The following is a 13,677-nucleotide window of genomic DNA, read 5'->3' as shown; positions in this document are numbered from 1 at the left end:
TGCTTATTAAGGATCAAAAATTTCTAGGCTTTCAATTACGTGAGGAAAAGAAAAACCCTAGATATTCACATCTGAGACCTCTGCGATCCTAAAGAGGGGAGCAAAAGCAGGACAGTTCCAATATTTTGGGGATAAAGAAACTGAGCAGAACAAAAATCTTTCACAAAAAAAAATTTATTTTCCTGGTAGTTGCAGGTCAAGGAGAAGTTGTGTGGTTTACCCAAGTAAGGCTAGAAGGACTTCTACGTAGAGAAGTTTAGCAGTAAGCTAAATGCACCTTACAGTTTCCATTTTGCCACTCGAGTTGGCTCTAGGAGTGCATTTTCTATGCAGAAATCAGAGAGGCAAATGAAAAAAAATTAAAAGGAAATCTAGCAAATGTTATAACAAATCTTGCCAATACCAGATCACTGCATGCATCAGTGCTGTCATTACAAACGTTTAATCCCAGGAACTCACCACCTTCAATTATTCAAATGGTTCAGAGTGCTGAGATGCTAGAAGAGGACTGATGTCCATTTTCATTAATCTGGATGCCGTGTCAAGTTTCCAAAGCTGCTCACACCAACAGTGCCGTAGTGAGAACAATACATTACTGTCAGGGCCCAGGGGCTGCCCCTGGTCAGCTCTGCCCATGCTCATCCCTGTACCACAGGGTCTGACAGCATCATACCAAAACAGCATCTCCTCTCACTCATTACACTGACAAAACCAAGGAAAAACAGAAAATGTGGTTCCTAGATGGACTGAAACCCATGAAAAACACCAGGGATTGCTTCACTTCAAGGAGAGGAGAAAGGAGACTGTTAAGAAAGGTTTATTATGGAGGAAATGGGGCATGGCCTTCTAAAAGTGGATGATAGAAATGCATAGCTAATAAGCTATGTACTTAAAAAATTATCTGTCACTAGCAGAGCGTGTCTAAGACTTATCTGGGGAAGGAACACACAGCAGCCAGCCACTGGCGATGCACTACATGCAGCACACTGGTGGGCAATACATTTATTTTAACCAATACAGCAAATTGGATGTGGCTCCCTGCCTCCTTCATGGACCACCAGATACCATCTGTATGTTTCCATATTCATTTATCATTACTGCATGCTTATTATAATTGCCACAAGCTTCACAAGGCTGCCCCTCACAATGGCCCCGGCCTGTCTTCCACATCAAATCAGTGGCAAAAGCAGAGTCCCAATGGACTGGGTCTTTGTTATGTGTAGTTCTGGGGACTGAAGCCTTTTTTGTTGCTGTTATTTCCCCAGAAAAGAACTGTAAAATCTGCATTTGGGAGAATAAAGTGTTTCAAACACCACCAAATATTTTTTTCATTTTTACTTTTATTTTTAATGTAATTATTATCTGGAATTTAAACTAAAAATAACAACAAAATCAGATTATTTTGAAAACAAAGGTGTGCCCTATTTTAATTTCAAAACTTTTTTTTTTAAACTTTCTGTAAAATGAAAAATTCATCTAAACCTTAGTTTTGAGTTTGATCCATCAGCATTTTCTAAGAAAAAAGAAAAAATATGCCAAAAAATTCCTGGTCAGCTCTTGTAAAGATGTGCTTTTAAAAGATTCCCAGCTGGACTGGCAGGAGACATGAAATATTAAATGCTTTAAAAAGGAAACAGGCCTAACTACTTCACTGTGCATTTGAATAAGAGTACCCTACATTTTTTGTCCATTTTTACCTAAAACCAAAACAAAACAAACACAGATATATAGATTGTCAAATCAGCATTCTGACAAGTTAGCACTGAAATTCCTATTTGTCCCTACATAATGCAGTAGGATGCTCTAAAGTCACAAATCTTCAACAAGCCAGTATTAGCTGCAAAGTATTATTAATTCTCAATTCCTGGAGGTTTGCCACTTTAGATACTACATGAGATTATTTTTTTTCAGTTTGCTCATTCTTGCACTTATGAAATCAATTTTTTTATGTCTCTAAAAGGTCCCAGGTAAAATACTGCAGAAACGGAGCACACAAAATATTACAGTAATCAGCAAAGTGACAGCGCTACGTCTTCTGATAAACAGCTTTTTTACTTAATTGTGTATCCCATATACAAATGGATGGAGAATGATTTTCTTCCGTAAGACACAATTTCATCCATTGAACCACAGAAACGATGATCAATATTTTAGCCAGACCCCAGGACATCCATCGTAGAACCCTGCTCTCATCCAGAGCAAGGATGAGAGCTCTCCTGAGCCAATTAATCCGTGTTTACCCACGTGCTTCCCCATCTACAGCAGTGCTGAAGCAGTAAATCCCTTTGGAAATGAAATCTAGATATTAAACCCTGAACTCTGATGTGTGAACTGACAGAATCCATCAATGACACAGCCATTCCTGGCTACAGGAAAGAAAAACCTGCCCAATGCAGGGCTGCTGCTGGAAGTTTTTCCCTCATTCACAGGCTGCTTAGCTCTGCTGAAGTACATGGTGCACATCATACAACTCAATAATAAAATGTACTCCTATAAAACCATGTAGTCTCAGTTTGAATCATCTGGGAGCTGCATGCCTTGCACAGCTTGGTGGAGTTGGTCCTCAAGTCCCTGGGGGGAAAGGTTGGCAGCTCCCAGAGACAGAAAGCCCAAGACAGGCTAATTTGAAAACAACTTCTCCAACCTATAATGAGTTCAGTGTTCTCTATACTCAAACTAAAAACAGCCTAAAAAAAAATCAACTGTTTTTGTTGGGTAATGGTCCATATAGCCAAAAAAATGACCACCAAAGAGCAGGAACTCAGATGGCCCAAAGCTGGAGCTGGGGGCTAGTAAATCCCTCCAGTTTGCTGTGGAAAGCAAGGCTTACTAATTTCCACAGAACATAAAGGGAATAGGCAAGACCAATTCCACCAAAAAAAAAAAAAAATCCCTGAGGAGCAGCCATAAATTGATGAATTTTATGATAGTGTTTTTCTTAAATAACTTGACTCCAGGAGGCATGGGATTAAATAAGAACCAAAAGCTTTAATTTAAAAGTGAATTTCTTGCCTCTATCACTGCAGAAAAATAGCTCCCCAGAGCTCTGAAACCCCCTTGCATTAGCTTGTCATAGCCCAATAAACAGGAAGTGCTCAGCTCATAGTCTGCCTTAAAAATAAATTTTTTCCTTATTTTCAACAACACACTTTGGGCCAGGTTTTATATTTAGCCAGCTTTGGTGGCCCGTGAATCGTATTTTCAATTTTTTCTCTATGAGGACTTGACTTTTGCATCATCAGGCAAAGGTAGGACCTTTGTAGGTATGCCTAGCTGCAGGAAGAAATACACCCAACTGCAGAATTTGGGGAAAAATTCACACTCTGCTCAAGTTACCACTGTCCTGGTGGAGAAGGCAGCCAGTCATAGCCATTCACTTTCACAGGAAAGCTCTCAGCCAGCTTTTTCTGATTTATTTTAACAAAGATCTACCTGAATTTTTGGGTGGAAGAAGTTGTAGACTCTTTCTTCGGTTCACTCAAAATCTGAAAACAAATGCTAAAATCTCACTATCTGGAGAGGCAGGTTTCCTTTTGGCAAGGGTCTGTATCACCTTGTTCACATACACAGCACATTGATTTGACCCTGTCTTTTCCTAACTTCATGCTGAAATAACTCAGTAGTGGTACTTAAAAAAAAAAAAAAAAAAAAAATATACTGAGCAACTCAGATTATTTTTAATAAAATCATTATGCTTTGTTTTGGGGGAAAGAGAAGTTAATTTTGTTTTCAAGTTTTCCAGTCTGACAAAAAAATCTGAAATACTGAAAGACATTAATGAGCTCCCTATAATTTTGTGGAGGAAGAATAGTCACTTCTAGAGCTATTTGTTTCAAACACCATGGTATGACCTGGAGGGGCAGGCATAAGCCCCCAGGAATTGTGTAGGTGGAGTTTAGGAGGACAGTGATCTAAAAAGCCCTGGCTAACCCAGGTACGAGCAACAGCACACCATGCACAACTCAGGTTTCTGCTCGATATGTTCTTAAGTACTCAATCCTGCCCTCCTCAGTGCTGAAAAATGGGGCTGTCCCTGTCTATATCTACCTGTCATGTAAAGCCAGCTGAAACACAAACCTGGTGTTTTAGCTCAGGAAGTCCTTTAGGGCCTCATTAAAGTCCCAAGGCTCTGATCTGCTACATATCTTCAGATATATCATTCCTAACTCTGCACAAGATGCAGCTTTAGGATTTGCTCCAGTCACACAGGATGGCTGAGGCTGGCAGGGCCTCCTGGAGGCCCCTGGTGCCCCCCCTGCCCAAGCAGGGACACCCAGAGCAGGCTGCCCAGGACAAAGTCCAGGCGGCTTTTGGAGATCCCCAAGGAGGAGACCCCACAGCCTCTCTGGGCATCCTGTGCCAGGGCTCTGTCACACTCAGCCTATAGTTTCAGGCATCTCTGCTGTGAGCAATCCCAGCCCTAGACTCGAGGTTAAATTGCTGTTTTCCAGACTAAGAATCTCTTAAGCTTAATTACACCAGCTCTGAGAACCTCTGAGGAAAGCACGTACACCCTAATGCTTTCATGGGTTTTCATTACCTACTCTGTCATCTGCCATGAAACAGAGAAAAAAGTGGGATAAGATGTGTCACCAGCCCCCCCAAAGTCAAACCTATATCCCATACCCCACAGGCACCAAGGCGAAAGGGAATCTGAGGTCACAGGACCCACCCCTGCTCGTGTCTTCAGCACAAGACAACAAAAAAGCCCATCATTTAATGTTTCTAATTCATCAACTTCCATTTCTTCTTTAATACTGTAGTCTCTGTGTGCAGTAGACTAAGAAACACTACACTGAAAGTCCTCCTGACAAATACCACAAGATCAAAGAGAAAAAGCAGAATTTAGCATGACATGTTGAAAAATGAATGGTAAGGTTAAACAACAGCTTAGGAAATTATGCAAAGAGTAAGTATGCATTCAAAACAAACCCTCATAAGCAATGGTGAGAGTACTCCATATAACAGCCTTTTAATGGGATATAGCAACTGCTGTGCTATACAATTGCCTTGATATAAGCTCACAGGAAGGTACAAAAGATAAACCTTACCGTTCTTTTCCACCTAGTGTGGCAATAGAAAATAGATCTTATGTAGCAATCAGTTTGAACTGTGTACCAAAATAAGAAAAAAATTAAACTTGAATTTATCATAGAAGACCTGAGATGTTTTTGCTGTAGGTCTATAGTGAATACAGCACTACTGAGCCAAGCATTCATTACTGAAGTAAGGACCAAAACTGTAGCCACTAACACGAGCATCCCCAGCTGCCCTTTGCTCACACCACACATCTTTGGGGTGCAATGCTTACCAGCCTCCAGCGGGACTCCACGACTCCTCCACCAGCCTCAGCCTCCACACAGAAAAGGCTTCCTCTGGCAGCTGTGTGGGCCAGAAGAGAAAACCGAGCGATGCGTTCTTCCAGCAGAAGTAGTGGGAAAAGGCTACTCGGTGCAGGCAGCAGTGAACACCGCCAGCACCACTCGTGGTGTGGTTACCTACCGAAACACGGAGCGCACGTGTGCCCTGGGAAGCCAGAAAACACTTCCTCGCTCATTAGCATTGGTGCCTCCTACCTGGGGAGGCACTAATCTGCTCGGATCATAAAATATTAAACATCACCGACTGAAACAGATGCGTTCGTCTCAGTGTCGGGCTTTGGCACCACAACAGCAGATGAGAGACGTGCTATCAAACCGCGCTCCCGAGAAACAAGGGAGGCGACCGAGTCGCAAACCACAGCTTGGCATGCTGAGTATTATTCTGGTGACAAGTCAAGTATTTTGTTCTCAGATCTGTTTGCAAGGAGCATTTTTGTGCATTCGGCAGAGAAATCAGGAGAGGATAGCAATTACAAAGAGCTGCCACAGCTGAGCCTTTCAGACCATCATGCCAGCGCACCCCATTTCCCAGCAGGGCGTTCCTACTGGGAAAACCCGAGAGCTGCTCGGCATCGCTGCTCTTCCCACTGTGGTTCAACCAGCTGGATGCTTCTGAGCAGAACCCTAATGACTCCACAGAGAAATGTTCCACCCATATAGGGACAAGACATTACCTCACCAGAGCCAGCAGCTTCAGTGGATTTATTGCATATTATCCCACGGTGGTTATTTTTCCTCCCCGCTTTAATTTTGTAGCACACAGTGATTCCTTGATACACGAATAATTTGCATAACCAAGCACAGGCTCATTTTGAAGCATGCTTACGAGAACATCCAAATGCCACGCTGCAAAGCTCCACAGGGCTAGGAATGGCACATCAGGTTTCAGCCTTGCTATTAAATCTTAATACTTCCTGAGGGCTGTGCACTCTTAATTTTTCCCAGTGCTTTTGCCACACCACAGTGTCATTTCAGTACAAATCAGAACAAAACTTGCACAGATTTATCTGATCTGCTCCTCTGTCAAAGTCTTTGAACCCAGTTTTCTCTCAAAACCTAAGGGGAAAAGATAAAATGCAACATGGAGAAGCAAAAGATTAAAACACGTTGCTGTGTTTTTGAAAAAGTGAAACACTGGGCAAAAATACAGATTAAAATGCTTACTGTTCTCTCAAAGACACAGAACGATGGCTCTTGGCAGCTAACTCATAAATTCCAGTTTGTTTCCTCACAGCACCCAAAAAAAGTACAGCTTTTTTTTATTATTTTTCCCCCCATTTCATTTGTTGTTATTGAAATTTGCTGCAGAAATATGGTAGGACACCACTATGTGCTTTATCTAGAGACAGAGCATTTAAAAAAATCATGTTCAGGGAATACTCTGGCCCACATTTATCACATCTTATAGTGGAAAGGAGGTTAATGATGCTGCCTCGCTATGTCAGCCTGCAACTCTACACCAAGCTCTGTAGTTAAAAGCAACAAACAAGCACTCTCAGGGTATTGCAGCACTCATTTAAAAACACTACCCATGCATAATTGGGGGGTACGACTTCTGGATTATGTTGGCTCTTGGATAGCTCTTGGTTTACGCTTGCAATCCACCCTACACACTGCATACCTTCTGGTATATGCAGCTTCCATGAGGGTATTCAATTGTACACTTCCTTGAGCTTTTTTTTCTTTTTAATTATTCAGTGTCGGAATTAATAAACAGCTTAGAAAATGAAAATGTCACGGCTTAGTGCAGAATGCATTAATTAATGAAGTAGGATGCAGGACAATTTAAAGGTACATTTCCCAGAGGCAGAGAGCTGATCCTCTTCCAGCTGGCATCCAAAGCAGCAACATCCCATTGACTGCAATGGGAGCCAGTGGGCTTAGAAGATCCTCATCGTTTTACAAATGACAACAACCTGGTTTCCATAAACAGTGGCAGAACTTGGAGCTTAAGCACTATTTAAAAGCTACAAAGTGCACAGTACGCTCAAAGGGATTAAATAGACTTTAAAAAGCAATCTGCAGATCTCACAAGTGTTATAACAGTTTGATCCGAACACGCATGCCATCAAAACTGCAAAAAATTTACTGATCTCTCCCCAGCTTTCAACCTGTCCGATAATGAAATGTCCTGGGGGAAGGAAACAGGCCAGGGGAATTAGCTTAGAAATTGAACACTTTCAAGGGCTTGGTCTGCATCTACTCAGAGGTGGATTGGCACTTTTGATTGCTAAGGGTAGTTTGGGACTTGATTTATCAACTGGATTTGAGGAAATTACTGGGATCAGATTGAAGCAAGGTACTGGGCTCTGCCATAGCTTCTCCCTGTATGCAGCAATACAGTAACTCCACTTGCTCTGAAAAAAAAGGTAACACAACCCAAAATATCCTGATATGCCTTTCCAGAGGGGACAAAGCCCAGACAGTGCAGGTCCACCATGCCCTTTAGAAAACCACCACTGAGGGATCAGGTGGGAAGTTATGGCTCATATTAACACGTAGAAACTCACCTCAGCAAAACAATTATTTCTTAGCAACTGGATTTCTCTCAGGCTAAATTCCTGGGGGCTACACTCAATGTACTCCTGCTCACAGAAATGAAAGTTTCCTTCTAGAACTAGGCCAGGCATTTCAGACCTGAAAAAAATATTATTTTCTGATATCAATTACTCATAATGTTTAATCTCTCGAGACGTGCATTTTCTACTCTGGTTTTGGTCATTCCAAAACATGCCCTCATTTTCAACTGCTTACAGGTAGACAGTCAGATATGGAAGGGTTTACACAAACACATGGTAAGAAACAGACAACCTCAAAGAGATTACAGTAGGATGAGATAAAGCACGGGGAAAATACTAAGTCAGGTGGAAAAAAACAACAGTGAAACGCTTTGTCCCAGATCACCAAACAGATAAATAACAGGACAGGGGAAGTGATGATGACCTCCTGATGCTCTGTTCAGTACTCTGTTTACTTGCAAAGCTTGCTTCCTTTTTTTTTTTAAGCACACCAACCTACTCCTAAAAAAAAAAATATCAAGTGTGGTATTCTCCTAAAAATATACATTGTGAAGAGATGCTACACTGTAGGCTCACTTTAAGAAAGCTGGAATTTCAAAGACAGTGGTACGCTAAAATGTAAATCCCCAGGGCATCTATGCAAACAAACTTTCTTTGTGGCTAGGAAAGGAGGGGGAGAATTCACACACCACACACACATGCACCAGGTCTGTGCGAAAGCATTTGAGACAAAGCAAGTATCATGCTTTAGCTGAGAAAATGCAGAACCAAAGTTAAACCAGAAATTATTATAACCTACCCCAATTTTGACCCTAAACGGGGACAGATTAATTCAATATAAAAGTGTTAATCCTTGAAGACATGTAGTTATTTGATTAGGCAACGTGTATTGATCAGCAAAAATTAATTCTGACATCACTACCCATATTGACTGCTGTCCCTTGGCTTTCCCTAGAAGAATCATGGCTTCAGAAATGGCTCAACCAGACAGTGTCCTTCTTCAGGGTCTGGCTCCATTCCCTGCCCCAGCTTGCCTTCAGATGGATGAAGAGTCAATACTTCTCCAGGTGCTTACAGCTTGAACATCATCACCTCTTTCCTAGCGCTGCAGCTTGCACATTTTCAGAACTGTTTAGATAGGAAATCTAGCATTTTCACTTCCCTAGCTATAAAGTTCTGCCTTCACCAGAGCTTGCATTGCCTCCCAGTCCAGCGCTCCCTTTGAACTGAATTGATTTTTGTAGCTGCAGATCATTAGTTATGACCAAACTTAATGCGAATTCCTGTGGGAACCTAATGGACAGCATGTCTCAATTACAGGTCTGCCAAGCCATCATTACTGTTCACACCACGGTCAGCATGTCTGACAGCACTGGGGCCCACGAAAACTTGATGCAGTAGGCAAGACGGGGAGGCTAGAAAGGGTTTAAATAATGGGGCAGGTTTCAATACAATTACCCTCAAGATAAAATCTCTTGAGAACAATTTACAAGTTAAAAACTATTTGCTTGTGGTCTGAATTTAATATTATCTTAATGATGTGCCACAATATATTTTTTTTTTAAATAATTGCAATATTTATTTTCTCAAATTGAAGTCATTTCCAAAGTTTATTACACTGTTAAAAATTTGCAATGACTTAGTAAAAGTGTAAACAATTTCCTACTTCAGAGCATCTGTCCCTCAGACTTGCAAGTCTACGCATCTCCAGCTGCCCCTTACTCGCTAGCCATTGGAGCTGCGTTTATTCAGCATTTCATTTCTCAGTTATTTGTGAATATTAGCAGGTGTCTTGTTAGCTTTTTTCCCCACTATAAAATGTGTAGACGAACAAGGAGTGGGAAAGATCTGCTATAATGAAAGGGTTGCAAGGCAATATTTTCTGAAGTCTTCCTGCATTCATTTCTTGACAATGTGGGATAAATGTGAATGACCTACATAGTGTGTATGTGCATGAACTTTCCGGTTAGGTTATAAAGGCTACATCTACATTGGTCCAGCTTCAAAGCAGTTAGAGAAGAGACTTCACAATCAAAATTTCACCCTTGCATTTCCACGTTAGAACAGAGCAATTTCCCTTTGTAATCCACAACATCTCTGGAGTTCAGGATTCTGATCTCTGTTGGTATTTGCTTTTACTGCTGGAGCCAACAATTGTTATTCAAGCAAGTAAGGACCTTAGCAGACATGAAATGCAAACACCAAGCTCAAGAATACTTTTTCTGACCAGTATTCACAACTGAATTTGCCTTCTTGGTTAATGAATGGTCCGAACTCCACTATAACAACCCTGAATAAGTCTGGAAAGTTTTGTTCTGTTTTTAAGATGAGACATACTACTTGTACTGGCTTTTGGTGTTGCATCAAAATAAAAGTGGCAACACAGTATATGCTTGTCACAAGCATGTAAAACATTGTGCAAAGGCTACGTACCCAACAAGGTGGAACACTGCACAGCTTGCTGCCCATCAGCTGTACAAATGCAACCCTGAGCAGAATCTGTCCTGAGGATTTGGAATAGGATTCAGATAGATGACCACACTTCTCAAATGGCTGAAACAGTTTAATATTGCAGCATAATGTCAGCTAGACCTGTACCATCAGAAATCTTTGTAATACATTTTGTCTAGGATGTGCAGTCAGGAAAAATACTGCTCCAACATCAACTTTTTATTTCAGCCCAGCTTTTGTTACCTCCACTGCAGGGATACAGCAGGGCCAGACAGAAGTGGCAGGTGGGCAGCTCCTCAGATCAGGAAGTGTCTAGAGAACACACATACCAAGGGAAATAAGTATCCAGTGTACAGGGTCACATTTTGTCACTGCCAAAAAAGTCCTGAATCACTTTTCTGGATATAAACACCTGCTTCCCCCTAAATACCAAAAACTTGTCTCCAGCTCATCTCCTGGTGCATTATGCTGAGTTCTAGGGCACTGAAAGATGGCAGAAACCTAGAAGTGAGCAAAAATTAGCCCCTGGTTTTATACAAGGCTTTTTAGCCCTTTACTGGATTTAGCCCTAGCACTCAATAAGGCTCCCCCATCAAAGGAGGCTTTTGAAAACAGGATTTGTCTATTTTGAAAATCCTTGACATTACAGGTCAGCGAGACTGCTCAAAGAGACGATGGCTTTGCAACTTTTACAAAGAAACCACAGGAGCTCTGTAGGAACATGCTTTAAAGGACACTGTCCCCTTTTCAGTTACCAGGGTGCACATCCTCGTGGGGAGAACAATTTTGTTAGCAAGAGCCCATGGCCTGCTCCAACATTTATCCTCCTGGGGAGGCAAATGAGACCTGCAGGGTGTCTCCATCTGGTGCACCACCACCTCCTGCACCACTGCTGAAGATGGCTCTGCCTTCATGGGCAGCTGGACGAGGTGACCTCCAGCACTCCCTCCCAGCCAACATAATGTCATGATCCTAACAGGAGCTGGGAAAAAGCTTGTACTTTCACCTGTTGCTGCAAATAGACATACATTTCTCATTTGGTTAGTGGGTAAGAGGTGAAGTTGGAGCCAAGCCCACTTTAATGTGTATGTACATGTGTTTGTATACATATATATGTTTAGCACTTACAACCAGAGCCTACCCAAACTCTGAGCAAGAAGGATGGGGAAGTGAATATTTATCTCCATATGGGAATCAGGTCCCAGGACACAGAGACCTGGGCACCCAGGGTAGCACACCATTGATGGATGACAACAGTGACCTTTTTAATGTATTAAAACTTCAGCTAGAAAGGTAATGAAGGAGATTTGAGGGGAAAAGAAAAATCAAAATAGTTTCAAAGCACTGTACCTATTTTAGACATTCTTACATCATGTTTCCATAGGAACTGGAATGCAAAGGAGCATGCTGTAGCTGTGTTCACAAATGTGTGGTTTAGTGGCTTGTAAAGGGTCGGTTATGGCCACCGTGACCACTCTGACAGTGCCATGTACCTGCTACCTTTGCTGCACAACACAACCTTAGCTGTGATGTTTGCAAAATCTCAGAAACTGTTTTCCCCTTGTTTTTCCTCTCTTATCCTGCAGATGCTGATTTCATATCCTCCTGTAGCCATGGTGTTCAGCGCTGCCCAGCCAGACCCACCGGAAGTCTGGAGGGCACCTGGGTTTCTACCAGGCATTTCATGAATCACATGAGAACAAGGACAGCTCAAACAGCAGGATTGTGTGGATACTGGAGAGGTGGTGTGACACACAACTCGGGCTTTTACATCCAGCTTTGGCACTCACCTGCTGAGAGACCTTGTGCAAGGCATGCCAGATAAGACCTGCTCCATCTGTTGGCTGCCTGGTGCACTTAGACCAGCTCTGCATGTAAAGACATTCCTGGCCAAACAGACACCATATAACCTGCCAAAAAACAGACCCCACAGAGAAGATCTCTCACCCCAAAGCACCCACCCAGCTGCCCCAGTCTATACTCCCCTGGTTACACCCACATCTTAAGCCCTTTGCCCACAACTAGGTGCCCTGTAACAACTGATTATTTTCTCCATTCAAAATCATCCAACACAGCAGCAAGTCTGTGTTGCAGCTCACCCAAGCAGTACTTTTAACTTCATGAAGGCAGTGTTGCATGTCCTAGAGCAAGGTGTGGGCACATAGGTATGTTTGGTAACTTTTGAACAGATGTAGGACCATGAACATCGTGGGGAGCCAGACCTGCTGTGGTGTCACACAGGAGTCCTCCAGCAAGCAGCCCCTCAGTAAGCTGTCCTCAAAAATAGGACAGGTTTTATCCCAGAGGGAGGTAATTAGATTGCTCCGGAAAACAAGCATATGAAGCATGCAACATGAAGCAACCAAATCCCAGTGGGAAACGAGAACCTGGGACTGAGCTGGAGAATTAAGCTATTTAACTGCATAGACATTGTGTACCCAAAGGGGACAAAGCTCCTCCAGAGTGGTTATGTGAGATGAGCTGTGCACTTCTCTCTTGGACTTGGTAAGGGCCTGAATGACTGGCTCTACTTTTAGATGGCAAAAATGACGCAAAACGACTCCGTGTTTCCTGCACTATCATTCTTGAATATGTACAACAGTGTAGTGTCATTTACAAATGCGATCACTGCCCTCTCATCAACTCAAAATAACTGATGTGTAAGAACTAATTACTTGTACTTATGATTGAGAGAAAAGTAGAACTTGGTTTTTGTTCTGTTTATGTGTTAACTCATTAGAAAAAACACTGAATATTCAGTTCTGACTGATCCTAAGACAGATAACTTCAAACAATCAGGGCAAAATACATACTCTCTTCCTTAGATCTGCCAGGCTTAACTTCATCATCCCACAGGTAACTCAGCCAGAAAGCTGAAGACTCACCTTCTGGCCAGAAGCATCATTCAGACCGTAGCTAGGAAGGCAAAGTAATTTCAGCCCAAATGTCCTATCTGGGCAGGAGCCAACTACACATATCCTTAGACTGTTGTGGAAGTTGTTAAAAAAAATACTGATACTTTAAAGTTAAATTTTTCAAATCAGTAATTGTCTATAGCACAGAGGCATTTTACAAACACAAAGAAGCAATTTACATATTTAGGTACTCCACATACTGCAATATTTTTCTCATCAAAATAACTGCAGACGTAGGTATTTTCATAAGAATCCCTACATAAATCACAGGCTTGACAAACATATCAATGTAGGATACTTAAATCCAAGTCTTATTTCAAATATTACACAGTTTCAACCACTGGAAGATTAGAAGAAAATATCTGGGGAGTCCTGACAGCCTCATATTGAAAAACAATTTGGTAATTAAAA

The 13,677-nt window shown here is 42.0% G+C and overlaps 1 protein-coding gene across 4 annotated transcripts in view; it reads right to left on the bottom strand.

The window, feature by feature from the left end:
- Positions 1–13,677, bottom strand: part of MTUS2 (microtubule associated scaffold protein 2) — a 279,879-nt gene that overhangs the window by 235,674 nt on the left and 30,528 nt on the right. The window lies entirely within an intron of this gene.

The sequence above is a fragment of the Aythya ferina genome (assembly GCF_964211825.1).
Source record: "Aythya ferina genome assembly, chromosome: 1".
NCBI classification, from domain to species: Eukaryota; Metazoa; Chordata; class Aves; order Anseriformes; family Anatidae; genus Aythya; species Aythya ferina.
The sequence above is the reverse complement of the archived record's forward strand: the minus strand, read 5'-3'. Positions and strand labels throughout refer to the sequence as shown.